The sequence below is a fragment of the Squalius cephalus genome (genome assembly GCF_949319135.1).
Source record: "Squalius cephalus genome assembly, contig: scaffold_48, whole genome shotgun sequence".
In the NCBI taxonomy this organism is placed as follows: domain Eukaryota; kingdom Metazoa; phylum Chordata; class Actinopteri; order Cypriniformes; family Leuciscidae; genus Squalius; species Squalius cephalus.
Genome location: NW_027645803.1, coordinates 505,480 through 519,890, shown reverse-complemented (window position 1 = coordinate 519,890; position 14,411 = coordinate 505,480).

The window sequence follows — 14,411 nt, the reverse complement described above, 5'->3', positions numbered from 1 at the left end:
GCTAGAAACATGGTAAATCAAAGTAAATAATACAAGATTGTCGTTTATCTCCTGGTAAATAATACTAGAACGTGGTATATCATGGTAAACCATGGTTAACTATGCTGTGTGTGTATGTGTGTGTGTGTGTGTGTGTGTGTGTGTGTGTGTGTGTGTGTGTGTGTGTGTGTAAGCATGCATTGAGTTAACATGGAAAAACTGGTTTGCTTTAGTGCAGAAAACTGGTTTAAAGTGAAAGTGAGCCAATAAGTGGTCTTCTAGTGCCCTCTGCTGGCCATTCTACTTAATAATGAAATATTTTACATGTGCTTTTGCATTCATACTTGGACACACACTAAAAATCACGTATATAACTAACTATTATAACACAATAATATTTTGTCAGTGTTCATCACCTCATTTGCACTGACACTTGACATAATTGCTAGTAATGTGGTTAATCATGCTAGAAACATTGTAAATCATAGTAAATAATACTGAAATGAGGTGTATCAAGGTAAATCATGCTAGAATCCTAATAAATCATTCTGGAACATGGTATATGATAGTAAATCATGCTAGAATCATATTAAATAATTCTAGAATGTGGCAAATCGTTGTGGGAGGAGCCTATTTTACTCAAATGGCTATAACTCAAGAAGTAAATGAGATATCTTCACCAAACTCAGTACACATGTGTATGGGTTCAATTTGAGGTCACAGTAAACAATTTTATGGAGATCGGACCATAGGTGGCGCTATAACTGTTAAAAAGCTTTAAAACCATATATATCCCATGGTAAACTGCCTGTATTGGCTGTAAATGGTCTTTTCCATCTATTATGTCAGTGGTTACATGCTTGCTAAATAAATCTTAATAACTTTTGATGCTTTTGTGCTTAAATGCCTTAAAGGCCTTAACTGCTTGAACCCCGATAAATGCTGCTTGCAGCTTTAATTATTATTATTATTATTATTATTCCGCCGTAAAACGCATCGTGCAGCCCAAACCGTAAGGGCTAGAGCTTTGAAACTTTGCCATATGGTAGTACAAAAATCGAGGAGAGGTTATCAAATTATGACCCCGATTGGCCCATAGGTGGCGCTATAGCAACCAAAAGCGCGAAACTGCTCATAACTCCTAGACCGTATGTCGTAGACTCAAGTGTCTTATATCATTGGAAAGCTGGACGCCTGACGAACAAAACGTATATCTCCGATTTTATTTCCGCCATGATAGATTTTCCGCCATTTTGAATTTTGTCGAAAATCTACTTTTGCGAACTAGTCCCTGGTTTTTCGCCCGATCGGAACCAAACCAGTGCAGAATTGTTCTCTGGAGCCTGAAGTTCAATAATTATCGAAAAAAAGTTGAAATTTCGATTCACGGTCGCTAGGGGGTGCAAAATTAACGTTGTGGGAGGAGCCTATTTTACTAAAATGGCTATAACTCCAGAAGTAAAAGAGGTATTTTAACCAAACTTGGTACACATGTGTAAGAGGTCAATCTGAGGTCACGGTAAAAAAATCGCGGCGATTGGCCACATGGTGGCGCTATAAAATGAAAAAAACATAAAACAGGCTATAACCACCTGACCGTTAGTCCGATTGACTTGAAAATTGGTATGCAGTGTCTTGGTCCAAGGTGCCATGTATGTCTATGAGGACATTGGTGTATCTCAAAAAACATGGCCGCCATTGGCCAATGAAGTTGAGCACCTATTAGACAAGGTTAACGGAGGCCGATCGGAACGAAACTCAATGGGCATGTTCGGCTCATGGCCCTAGAGGTCTGTAAGAATTTTGAAAGAAATCGGCCACTAGTTGGCGCTAACGAGTTTTACGGCTCTGTAATCACGTAGTGTTACAAATATCCACACAATATGCATATCATTTGATAGATCTCCTCATCCTGAACAACTTTGCCTCAAGAACCATTGCTGTCAATCAAACTGTTCATTAATTATTCATTAATATGTTAAAAACCTACTTTTGCGAACTAGTCCTAGGTTTTTTGCCCGATCGGAACCAGACCAGTCTAGGACAATTCTCTGGACTCTCTAGATCAATAATTATCAAAACAAAGTTGAACTTTTGCATTTGGATGGCTGTAATAGGGTAATTTATAAAATGGGCGTGTCAAAATACATTAAAAAGCCTATAAATCCTAAATAAAAACTCAGAACTTCACAAAAATTGGTCAGCATATGTGACATAACATCATTAACAAGCATGAAAAATTCTATGGAGATCGGACGATAGGTGGCGCTATAACTGTTAAAAAGCTTTAAAATCATATATTTCCTATGGTAAACTGCCTGTATTGGCTGTAAATGGTCTTTTCCATCTCTGATCATATAATTTTCATATCATAATGTTCAAAACTAGTGCAATACAATTCTCTGGACTCACTAGATCAATAATTGTCAGAAAAAGTTGAACTACTTCATTTGGATAGCTATAATAGGTTCACTTCAAAATCTGGCCTTTACCAAGTGTCCCCGAAAGCCTATATCTCTTTAATCAATGCTCAGACCTTCTTAAAAACAAGTCAGAACATGTGAAATATCACCCTGAACAAGCATGAAAATTTTCAGACAGATCGGACAAAATTTGCCTCTATAACAGTTAAAAAGGTGAAAATGATATGAATTAATGGCATGTTAAGCCAATAAGTGGTATTTTACTGCCCCTGCTGTTTAAAATAGTCATTTTCTCATATTGGTATTGGTATCAGCCATGGTAAATCATGATAAATGATGGTGTGTGTGTGTGTGTGTGTGTGTGTGTGTGTGTGTGTGTGTGTGTGTGTGTGGTACAAATATAACAAAGGTTTTATTTTCCAACATGAAAACAAACATAACAGAGTGCTAGTGCACAAACAATAACCGACAATGATAATGGATGAGAGGGGAACTTAAATACACAGATCAAGACAAGGACAACAGGTGACGGTTATGATGATGAGGAGCAGGTGATGATGAGGAGGGTGATGAGGAGCAGGTGCAGGTGATGACGACAGATGGTGAATGTGATGAAGACAGAAGGTGAATGTGATGAAGGTGAATGTGACACCAATATCACTGAAACATTTGTGTGTGTGTGTGTGTGTGTGTAGCATTATTGTGTGTAGCATATGTAGCAAGTATGCGTTATTGAGTTAACATGGAAACACTGGTTTGCTTTAGTGCAGAAAACTGGTCAAAATCATGAGGTTTAAAGTGAAAGTGAGCCAATAAGTGGTCTTCTACTGCCCTGTGCTGGCCATTCTACTTATTAATTAAATTTTTCCACATGTGCTTGCATTTAAACTTGAATACACACTAAAAATCACTTATATAGCAATAACTATTATAACACAATCATATTTTGTCAGTGTTAATCACTTTATTTGCACTGACACTTCAAATAATTGCTAGTAATGTGGTAAATCATGGTAAATCATGGTTAACTATGCTGTGTGTGTGTGTGTGTGTGTGTGTGTGTGTGTGTGTGTGTGTGTGTGTGTGTGTGTGTGTGTGTAAGCATGCATTGAGTTAACATGGATAAACTGGTTTGCTTTAGTGCAGAAAACTGGTTTAAAGTGAAAGTGAGCCAATAAGTGGTCTTCTACTGCCCTCTGCTGGCCATTCTACTTATTAATGAAATATTTCAACATGTGCTTGCATTCATACTTGAATACACACTAAAAAAATCACTTATATAGCAATAACTATTATAACACAATCATATTTTGTCAGTGTTAATCACTTTATTTGCACTGACACTTCAAATAATTGCTAGTAATGTGATAAATCAGGCTAGAAACATGGTAAATCAAAGTAAATAATACTAGATTGTCGTTTATCTCCTGGTAAATAATACTAGAACGTGGTATATCATGGTAAATCATGGTTAACTATGCTGTGTGTGTATGTGTGTGTGTGTGTGTGTGTAAGCATGCATTGAGTTAACATGGATAAACTGGTTTGCTTTAGTGCAGAAAACTGGTTTAAAGTGAAAGTGAGCCAATAAGTGGTCTTCTACTGCCCTCTGCTGGCCATTCTACTTATTAATGAAATATTTCAACATGTGCTTGCATTCATACTTGAATACACACTAAACAAATCACTTATATAGCAATAACTATTATAACACAATCATATTTTGTCAGTGTTAATCACTTTATTTGCACTGACACTTCAAATAATTGCTAGTAATGTGATAAATCAGGCTAGAAACATGGTAAATCAAAGTAAATAATACTAGATTGTCGTTTATCTCCTGGTAAATAATACTAGAACGTGGTATATCATGGTAAACCATGGTTAACTATGCTGTGTGTGTATGTGTGTGTGTGTGTGTGTGTGTGTGTGTGTGTGTGTGTGTGTGTGTGTGTGTGTGTGTGTAAGCATGCATTGAGTTAACATGGAAAAACTGGTTTGCTTTAGTGCAGAAAACTGGTTTAAAGTGAAAGTGAGCCAATAAGTGGTCTTCTAGTGCCCTCTGCTGGCCATTCTACTTAATAATGAAATATTTTACATGTGCTTTTGCATTCATACTTGGACACACACTAAAAATCACGTATATAACTAACTATTATAACACAATAATATTTTGTCAGTGTTCATCACCTCATTTGCACTGACACTTGACATAATTGCTAGTAATGTGGTTAATCATGCTAGAAACATTGTAAATCATAGTAAATAATACTGAAATGAGGTGTATCAAGGTAAATCATGCTAGAATCCTAATAAATCATTCTGGAACATGGTATATGATAGTAAATCATGCTAGAATCATATTAAATAATTGTAGAATGTGGCAAATCGTTGTGGGAGGAGCCTATTTTACTCAAATGGCTATAACTCAAGAAGTAAATGAGATATCTTCACCAAACTCAGTACACATGTGTATGGGTTCAATTTGAGGTCACAGTAAACAATTTTATGGAGATCGGACCATAGGTGGCGCTATAACTGTTAAAAAGCTTTAAAACCATATATATCCCATGGTAAACTGCCTGTATTGGCTGTAAATGGTCTTTTCCATCTATTATGTCAGTGGTTACATGCTTGCTAAATAAATCTTAATAACTTTTGATGCTTTTGTGCTTAAATGCCTTAAAGGCCTTAACTGCTTGAACCCCGATAAATGCTGCTTGCAGCTTTAATTATTATTATTATTACGCCGTAAAACGCATCGTGCAGCCCAAACCGTAAGAGCTGGAACTTTGAAACTTTGACAGATGGTAGTACAAAAATCGAGGAAAGGTTCAGAGATTATGACCCCGATTGGCCCATAGGTGGCGCTATAACAACCAAAAGCGCGAAACTGCTCATAACTCCTAGACCGTATGTTGTAGACTCAAGTGTCTTATATCATTGGAAAGCTGGACGCCTGACGAACAAAACGTATATCTCCGATTTCATTTCCGCCATGATAGATTTTCCGCCATTTTGAATTTTGTCAAAAATCTACTTTTGCGAACTAGTCCCTGGTTTTTTGCCCGATTGGAACCAAACTAGTGCAGAAATGTTCTCTGGAGACTGAATATCAATAATTATCGAAAAAAAGTGGAAATTTCGATTCACGGTCGCTAAGGGGCGCCATAACGTACGTTGTGGGAGGGGCCTATTTTACTAAAATGGCTATAACTCCCGATGTAAATGAGGTATCTTCACCAAACTTGGAACACATGTGTATGAGCTTACTCTGGGGTCACAGTAAAAAAATCGCGACGATTGGCCTCATGGTGGCGCTATAAAATGAAAAAAACATAAAACAGGCTATAACCACCTGACCGTTAGTCCGATTGACTTGAAAATTGGTATGCAGTGTCTTGGTCCAAGGTGCCATGTATGTGTATGAGGACATTGGCGTATCTCAAAAAACATGGCTGCCATCGGCCAACGAAGTTTGAGCACCTATTAGACAAGGTTAACGGAGGCCGATCGGAACGAAACTCAATGGGCATGTTCGGCTCATGGCCCTAAAGGTCTGTAAGAATTTTGAAAGAAATCGGCCACTAGTTGGCGCTAACGAGTTTTACGGCTCTGTAATCACGTGGTGTTACAAATATCCACACAATATGCATATCATTTGATAGATCTCCTCATCCTGAACAACTTTGCCTCAAGAACCATTGCTGTCAATCAAACTGTTCATTAATTATTCATTAATATGTTAAAAACCTACTTTTGCGAACTAGTCCTAGGTTTTTTGCCCGATCGGAACCAGACCAGTCTAGGACAATTCTCTGGACTCTCTAGATCAATAATTATCAAAAAAAAGTTGAACTTTTGCATTTGGATGGCTGTAATAGGGTAATTTATAAAATGGGCGTGTCAAAATACATTAAAAAGCCTATAAATCCTAAATAAAAACTCAGAACTTCACAAAAATTGGTCAGCATATGTGACATAACATCATTAACAAGCATGAAAAATTCTATGGAGATCGGACGATAGGTGGCGCTATAACTGTTAAAAAGCTTTAAAATCATATATTTCCTATGGTAAACTGCCTGTATTGGCTGTAAATGGTCTTTTCCATCTCTGATCATATAATTTTCATATCATAATGTTCAAAACTAGTGCAATACAATTCTCTGGACTCACTAGATCAATAATTGTCAGAAAAAGTTGAACTACTTCATTTGGATAGCTATAATAGGTTCACTTCAAAATCTGGCCTTTACCAAGTGTCCCCGAAAGCCTATATCTCTTTAATCAATGCTCAGACCTTCTTAAAAACAAGTCAGAACGTGTGAAATATCACCCTGAACAAGCATGAAAATTTTCAGACAGATCAGACAAAATTTGCCTCTATAACAGTTAAAAAGGTGAAAATGATATGAATTAATGGCATGTTAAGCCAATAAGTGGTATTTTACTGCCCCCTGCTGTTTAAAATAGTCATTTTCTCATATTGGTATTGGTATCAGCCATGGTAAATCATGATAAATGATGGTGTGTGTGTGTGTGTGTGTGTGTGTGTGTGTGTGTGTGGTACAAATATAACAAAGGTTTTATTTTCCAACATGAAAACAAACATAACAGAGTGCTAGTGCACAAACAATAACCGACAATGATAATGGATGAGAGGGGAACTTAAATACACAGATCAAGACAAGGACAACAGGTGACGGTTATGATGATGAGGAGCAGGTGATGATGAGGAGGGTGATGAGGAGCAGGTGCAGGTGATGACGACAGATGGTGAATGTGATGAAGACAGAAGGTGAATGTGATGAAGGTGAATGTGACACCAATATCACTGAAACATATGTGTGTGTGTGTGTGTGTGTGTAGCATTATTGTGTGTAGCATATGTAGCAAGTATGCATTATTGAGTTAACATGGAAACACTGGTTTGCTTTAGTGCAGAAAACTGGTCAAAATCATGAGGTTTAAAGTGAAAGTGAGCCAATAAGTGGTCTTCTACTGCCCTCTGCTGGCCATTCTACTTATTAATTAAATTTTTCCACATGTGCTTGCATTTAAACTTGAATACACACTAAAAATCACTTATATAGCAATAACTATTATAACACAATCATATTTTGTCAGTGTTAATCACTTTATTTGCACTGACACTTCAAATAATTGCTAGTAATGTGGTAAATCATGGTAAATCATGGTTAACTATGCTGTGTGTGTGTGTGTGTGTGTGTGTGTGTGTGTGTGTGTGTGTGTGTGTAAGCATGCATTGAGTTAACATGGATAAACTGGTTTGCTTTAGTGCAGAAAACTGGTTTAAAGTGAAAGTGAGCCAATAAGTGGTCTTCTACTGCCCTCTGCTGGCCATTCTACTTATTAATGAAATATTTCAACATGTGCTTGCATTCATACTTGAATACACACTAAAAAAATCACTTATATAGCAATAACTATTATAACACAATCATATTTTGTCAGTGTTAATCACTTTATTTGCACTGACACTTCAAATAATTGCTAGTAATGTGATAAATCAGGCTAGAAACATGGTAAATCAAAGTAAATAATACTAGATTGTCGTTTATCTCCTGGTAAATAATACTAGAACGTGGTATATCATGGTAAATCATGGTTAACTATGCTGTGTGTGTATGTGTGTGTGTGTGTGTGTGTGTGTGTGTGTGTGTGTGTGTGTGTGTGTGTGTGTGTGTGTGTGTGTGTAAGCATGCATTGAGTTAACATGGATAAACTGGTTTGCTTTAGTGCAGAAAACTGGTTTAAAGTGAAAGTGAGCCAATAAGTGGTCTTCTACTGCCCTCTGCTGGCCATTCTACTTATTAATGAAATATTTCAACATGTGCTTGCATTCATACTTGAATACACACTAAACAAATCACTTATATAGCAATAACTATTATAACACAATCATATTTTGTCAGTGTTAATCACTTTATTTGCACTGACACTTCAAATAATTGCTAGTAATGTGATAAATCAGGCTAGAAACATGGTAAATCAAAGTAAATAATACTAGATTGTCGTTTATCTCCTGGTAAATAATACTAGAACGTGGTATATCATGGTAAACCATGGTTAACTATGCTGTGTGTGTATGTGTGTGTGTGTGTGTGTGTGTGTGTGTGTGTGTGTGTGTGTGTGTGTGTGTGTGTGTGTGTGTAAGCATGCATTGAGTTAACATGGAAAAACTGGTTTGCTTTAGTGCAGAAAACTGGTTTAAAGTGAAAGTGAGCCAATAAGTGGTCTTCTAGTGCCCTCTGCTGGCCATTCTACTTAATAATGAAATATTTTACATGTGCTTTTGCATTCATACTTGGACACACACTAAAAATCACGTATATAACTAACTATTATAACACAATAATATTTTGTCAGTGTTCATCACCTCATTTGCACTGACACTTGACATAATTGCTAGTAATGTGGTTAATCATGCTAGAAACATTGTAAATCATAGTAAATAATACTGAAATGAGGTGTATCAAGGTAAATCATGCTAGAATCCTAATAAATCATTCTGGAACATGGTATATGATAGTAAATCATGCTAGAATCATATTAAATAATTCTAGAATGTGGCAAATCGTTGTGGGAGGAGCCTATTTTACTCAAATGGCTATAACTCAAGAAGTAAATGAGATATCTTCACCAAACTCAGTACACATGTGTATGGGTTCAATTTGAGGTCACAGTAAACAATTTTATGGAGATCAGACCATAGGTGGCGCTATAACTGTTAAAAAGCTTTAAAACCATATATATCCCATGGTAAACTGCCTGTATTGGCTGTAAATGGTCTTTTCCATCTATTATGTCAGTGGTTACATGCTTGCTAAATAAATCTTAATAACTTTTGATGCTTTTGTGCTTAAATGCCTTAAAGGCCTTAACTGCTTGAACCCCGATAAATGCTGCTTGCAGCTTTAATTATTATTATTATTATTATTATTATTATTATTTTCCCCTAAAACGCATCGTGCAGACCAAACCGTAAGAGCTGGAACCTTGAAACTTGGCCAAATGGTAGTCCTCAATTTGGGGAGAACCTATCAAAGTATGACCCCGATTGGCCCATAGGTGGCGCTATAGCAACCAAAAGCGCGAAACTGCTCATAACTACTAGACCGTACGACGTAGACTCAAGTGTGTTATATCATTGGAAAGCTGGACGCCTGACGAACAAAACGTATATCTCCGATTTCATTTCCGCCATGATAGATTTTCCGCCATTTTGAATTTTGTCAAAAACATACTTTTGCGAACTAGTCCTAGGTTTTTCGCCCGATCGGAACCAAACCAGTGCAGAAATGTTCTCTAGAGTCTGTTTATCAAAAACTATCGAAAAAAAGTTGAAATTTCGACTCACGGACGGTAAGGGGCGCCAAAACGTACGTTGTGGGAGGGGCCTATTTTACTAAAATGGCTATAACTCCAGAAATAAATGAGGTATCTTCACCAAACTTGGTACACATGTGTAAGAGGTCAATCTGAGGTCACAGTAAAAAAACCGCGGCAATTGGCCACATGGTGGCGCTTTAACATGAAAAAAACATAAAACAGGCTATAACCACCTGACCATTAGTCCGATTGACTTGAAAATTGGCATGCAGTGTCTTGGTCCAAGGTGCCATGTATGTGTATGAGGACATTGGCGTATCTCGAAAAACATGGCCGCCATCGGCCAATGAAATTTGAGCACCTATTAGACAAGGTTAACGGAGGCCGATCGGAACGAAACTCGATGGGCATGTTCGACTCAAGGCCATAGAGGTCTGTAACAATTTTGAAAGAAATCGGCCACTAGTTGGCGCTAACGAGTTTTACAGCTCTGTAATCACGTGGTGTTACAAATATCCACACAATATGCATATCATTTGATAGATCTCCTCATCCTGAACAACTTTGCCTCAAGGACCATTGCTGTCAATCAAACCGTTCATTAAATATTCGCAAACATGTTAAAAACCTACTTTTGCGAACTAGTCCTAGGTTTTTCGCACGATTGGAACCAGACCAGTCTAGGACAATTCTCTGGACTCTCTAGATCAAAAACTATCAAAAAAAAGTTGAACTTTTGCATTTGGATGGCTGTAATAGGGTCATTTATAAAATGGGCGTAGCAAAATACACTAAAAAGCCTATAAATCCTAAATGAAAACTCAGAACCTCACAAAAATTGGTGAGCATATGTGACATAACATCATTAACAAGCATGCCAAATTTTATGGAGATCGGACTATAGGTGGCGCTATAACTGTTAAAAAGCTTTAAAACCATATATTTCCTATGGTACATTGCCTGTATTGGCTGTAAATGGTCTTTTCCATCTATTATGTCAGTGGTTACATGCTTGCTAAATAAAACCTGATAACTTTTGATGCTTTTGTGCTTAAAAACCCTTAAAGGCCTTAATAGCTTGAACCCCGATAAATGCTGCTTGCAGCTTTAATTATTAGGGGTTCAAGCACGAAGTGCTGAAACCCTATTGTAATTGTGCTGATTTTTATTATTAGGGGTTCAAGCACGAAGTGCTGAAACCCTATTGTAATTGTGCTGATTTTTATTATTATTATTATTATTATTATTATTATTCCGCCGTAAAACGCATCGTGCAGCCCAAACCGTAAGAGCTGGAACTTTGAAACTTTGACAGATGGTAGTACAAAAATCGAGGAGAGGTTCAGAGATTATGACCCCGATTGGCCCATAGGTGGCGCTATAGCAACCAAAAGCGCGAAACTGCTCATAACTCCTAGACCGTATGTCGTAGACTCAAGTGTGTTATATCATTGGAAAGCTGGACGCCTGACGAACAAAACGTATATCTCCGATTTCATTTCCGCCATGATAGATTTTCCGCCATTTTGAATTTTGTCAAAAATCTACTTTTGCGAACTAGTCCCTGGTTTTTTGCCCGATTGGAACCAAACTAGTGCAGAAATGTTCTCTGGAGACTGAATATCAATAATTATTGAAAAAAAGTGGAAATTTCGATTCACGGTCGCTAAGGGGCGCCAAAACGTACGTTGTGGGAGGGGCCTATTTTACTAAAATGGCTATAACTCCCGATGTAAATGAGGTATCTTCACCAAACTTGGTACACATGTGTATGAGCTTACTCTGGGGTCACAGTAAAAAAATCGCGACGATTGGCCTCATGGTGGCGCTATAAAATGAAAAAAACATAAAACAGGTTATAACCACCTGACCGTTAGTCCGATTGACTTGAAAATTGGTATGCAGTGTCTTGGTCCAAGGTGCCATGTATGTGTATGAGGACATTGGCGTATCTCAAAAAACATGGCCGCCATCGGCCAACGAAGTTTGAGCACCTATTAGACAAGGTTAACGGAGGCCGATCGGAACGAAACTCAATGGGCATGTTCGGCTCATGGCCCTAAAGGTCTGTAAGAATTTTGAAAGAAATCGGCCACTAGTTGGCGCTAACGAGTTTTACGGCTCTGTAATCACGTGGTGTTACAAATATCCACACAATATGCATATCATTTGATAGATCTCCTCATCCTGAACAACTTTGCCTCAAGAACCATTGCTGTCAATCAAACTGTTCATTAATTATTCATTAATATGTTAAAAACCTACTTTTGCGAACTAGTCCTAGGTTTTTTGCCCGATCGGAACCAGACCAGTCTAGGACAATTCTCTGGACTCTCTAGATCAATAATTATCAAAAAAAAGTTGAACTTTTGCATTTGGATGGCTGTAATAGGGTAATTTATAAAATGGGCGTGTCAAAATACATTAAAAAGCCTATAAATCCTAAATAAAAACTCAGAACTTCACAAAAATTGGTCAGCATATGTGACATAACATCATTAACAAGCATGAAAAATTCTATGGAGATCGGACGATAGGTGGCACTATAACTGTTAAAAAGCTTTAAAATCATATATTTCCTATGGTAAACTGCCTGTATTGGCTGTAAATGGTCTTTTCCATCTCTGATCATATAATTTTCATATCATAATGTTCAAAACTAGTGCAATACAATTCTCTGGACTCACTAGATCAATAATTGTCAGAAAAAGTTGAACTACTTCATTTGGATAGCTATAATAGGTTCACTTCAAAATCTGGCCTTTACCAAGTGTCCCCGAAAGCCTATATCTCTTTAATCAATGCTCAGACCTTCTTAAAAACAAGTCAGAACGTGTGAAATATCACCCTGAACAAGCATGAAAATTTTCAGACAGATCGGACAAAATTTGCCTCTATAACAGTTAAAAAGGTGAAAATGATATGAATTAATGGCATGTTAAGCCAATAAGTGGTATTTTACTGCCCCCTGCTGTTTAAAAGAGTCATTTTCTCATATTGGTATTGGTATCAGCCATGGTAAATCATGATAAATGATGGTGTGTGTGTGTGTGTGTGTGTGTGTGTGTGTGTGTGTGTGTGTGTGTGTGTGTGTGTGTGTGTGTGTGTGTGTGGTACAAATATAACAAAGGTTTTATTTTCCAACATGAAAACAAACATAACAGAGTGCTAGTGCACAAACAATAACCGACAATGATAATGGATGAGAGGGGAACTTAAATACACAGATCAAGACAAGGACAACAGGTGACGGTTATGATGATGAGGAGCAGGTGATGATGAGGAGGGTGATGAGGAGCAGGTGCAGGTGATGACGACAGATGGTGAATGTGATGAAGACAGAAGGTGAATGTGATGAAGGTGAATGTGACACCAATATCACTGAAACATTTGTGTGTGTGTGTGTGTGTGTGTGTAGCATTATTGTGTGTAGCATATGTAGCAAGTATGCATTATTGAGTTAACATGGAAACACTGGTTTGCTTTAGTGCAGAAAACTGGTCAAAATCATGAGGTTTAAAGTGAAAGTGAGCCAATAAGTGGTCTTCTACTGCCCTCTGCTGGCCATTCTACTTATTAATTAAATTTTTCCACATGTGCTTGCATTTAAACTTGAATACACACTAAAAATCACTTATATAGCAATAACTATTATAACACAATCATATTTTGTCAGTGTTAATCACTTTATTTGCACTGACACTTCAAATAATTGCTAGTAATGTGGTAAATCATGGTAAATCATGGTTAACTATGCTGTGTGTGTGTGTGTGTGTGTGTGTGTGTGTGTGTGTGTGTGTGTGTGTGTGTGTGTGTGTGTGTGTGTGTGTGTGTGTGTAAGCATGCATTGAGTTAACATGGATAAACTGGTTTGCTTTAGTGCAGAAAACTGGTTTAAAGTGAAAGTGAGCCAATAAGTGGTCTTCTACTGCCCTCTGCTGGCCATTCTACTTATTAATGAAATATTTCAACATGTGCTTGCATTCATACTTGAATACACACTAAAAAAAATCACTTATATAGCAATAACTATTATAACACAATCATATTTTGTCAGTGTTAATCACTTTATTTGCACTGACACTTCAAATAATTGCTAGTAATGTGATAAATCAGGCTAGAAACATGGTAAATCAAAGTAAATAATACTAGATTGTCGTTTATCTCCTGGTAAATAATACTAGAACGTGGTATATCATGGTAAATCATGGTTAACTATGCTGTGTGTGTATGTGTGTGTGTGTGTGTGTGTGTGTGTGTGTGTGTGTGTGTGTGTGTGTGTAAGCATGCATTGAGTTAACATGGATAAACTGGTTTGCTTTAGTGCAGAAAACTGGTTTAAAGTGAAAGTGAGCCAATAAGTGGTCTTCTACTGCCCTCTGCTGGCCATTCTACTTATTAATGAAATATTTCAACATGTGCTTGCATTCATACTTGAATACACACTAAACAAATCACTTATATAGCAATAACTATTATAACACAATCATATTTTGTCAGTGTTAATCACTTTATTTGCACTGACACTTCAAATAATTGCTAGTAATGTGATAAATCAGGCTAGAAACATGGTAAATCAAAGTAAATAATACTAGATTGTCGTTTATCTCCTGGTAAATAATACTAGAACGTGGTATATCATGGTAAACCATG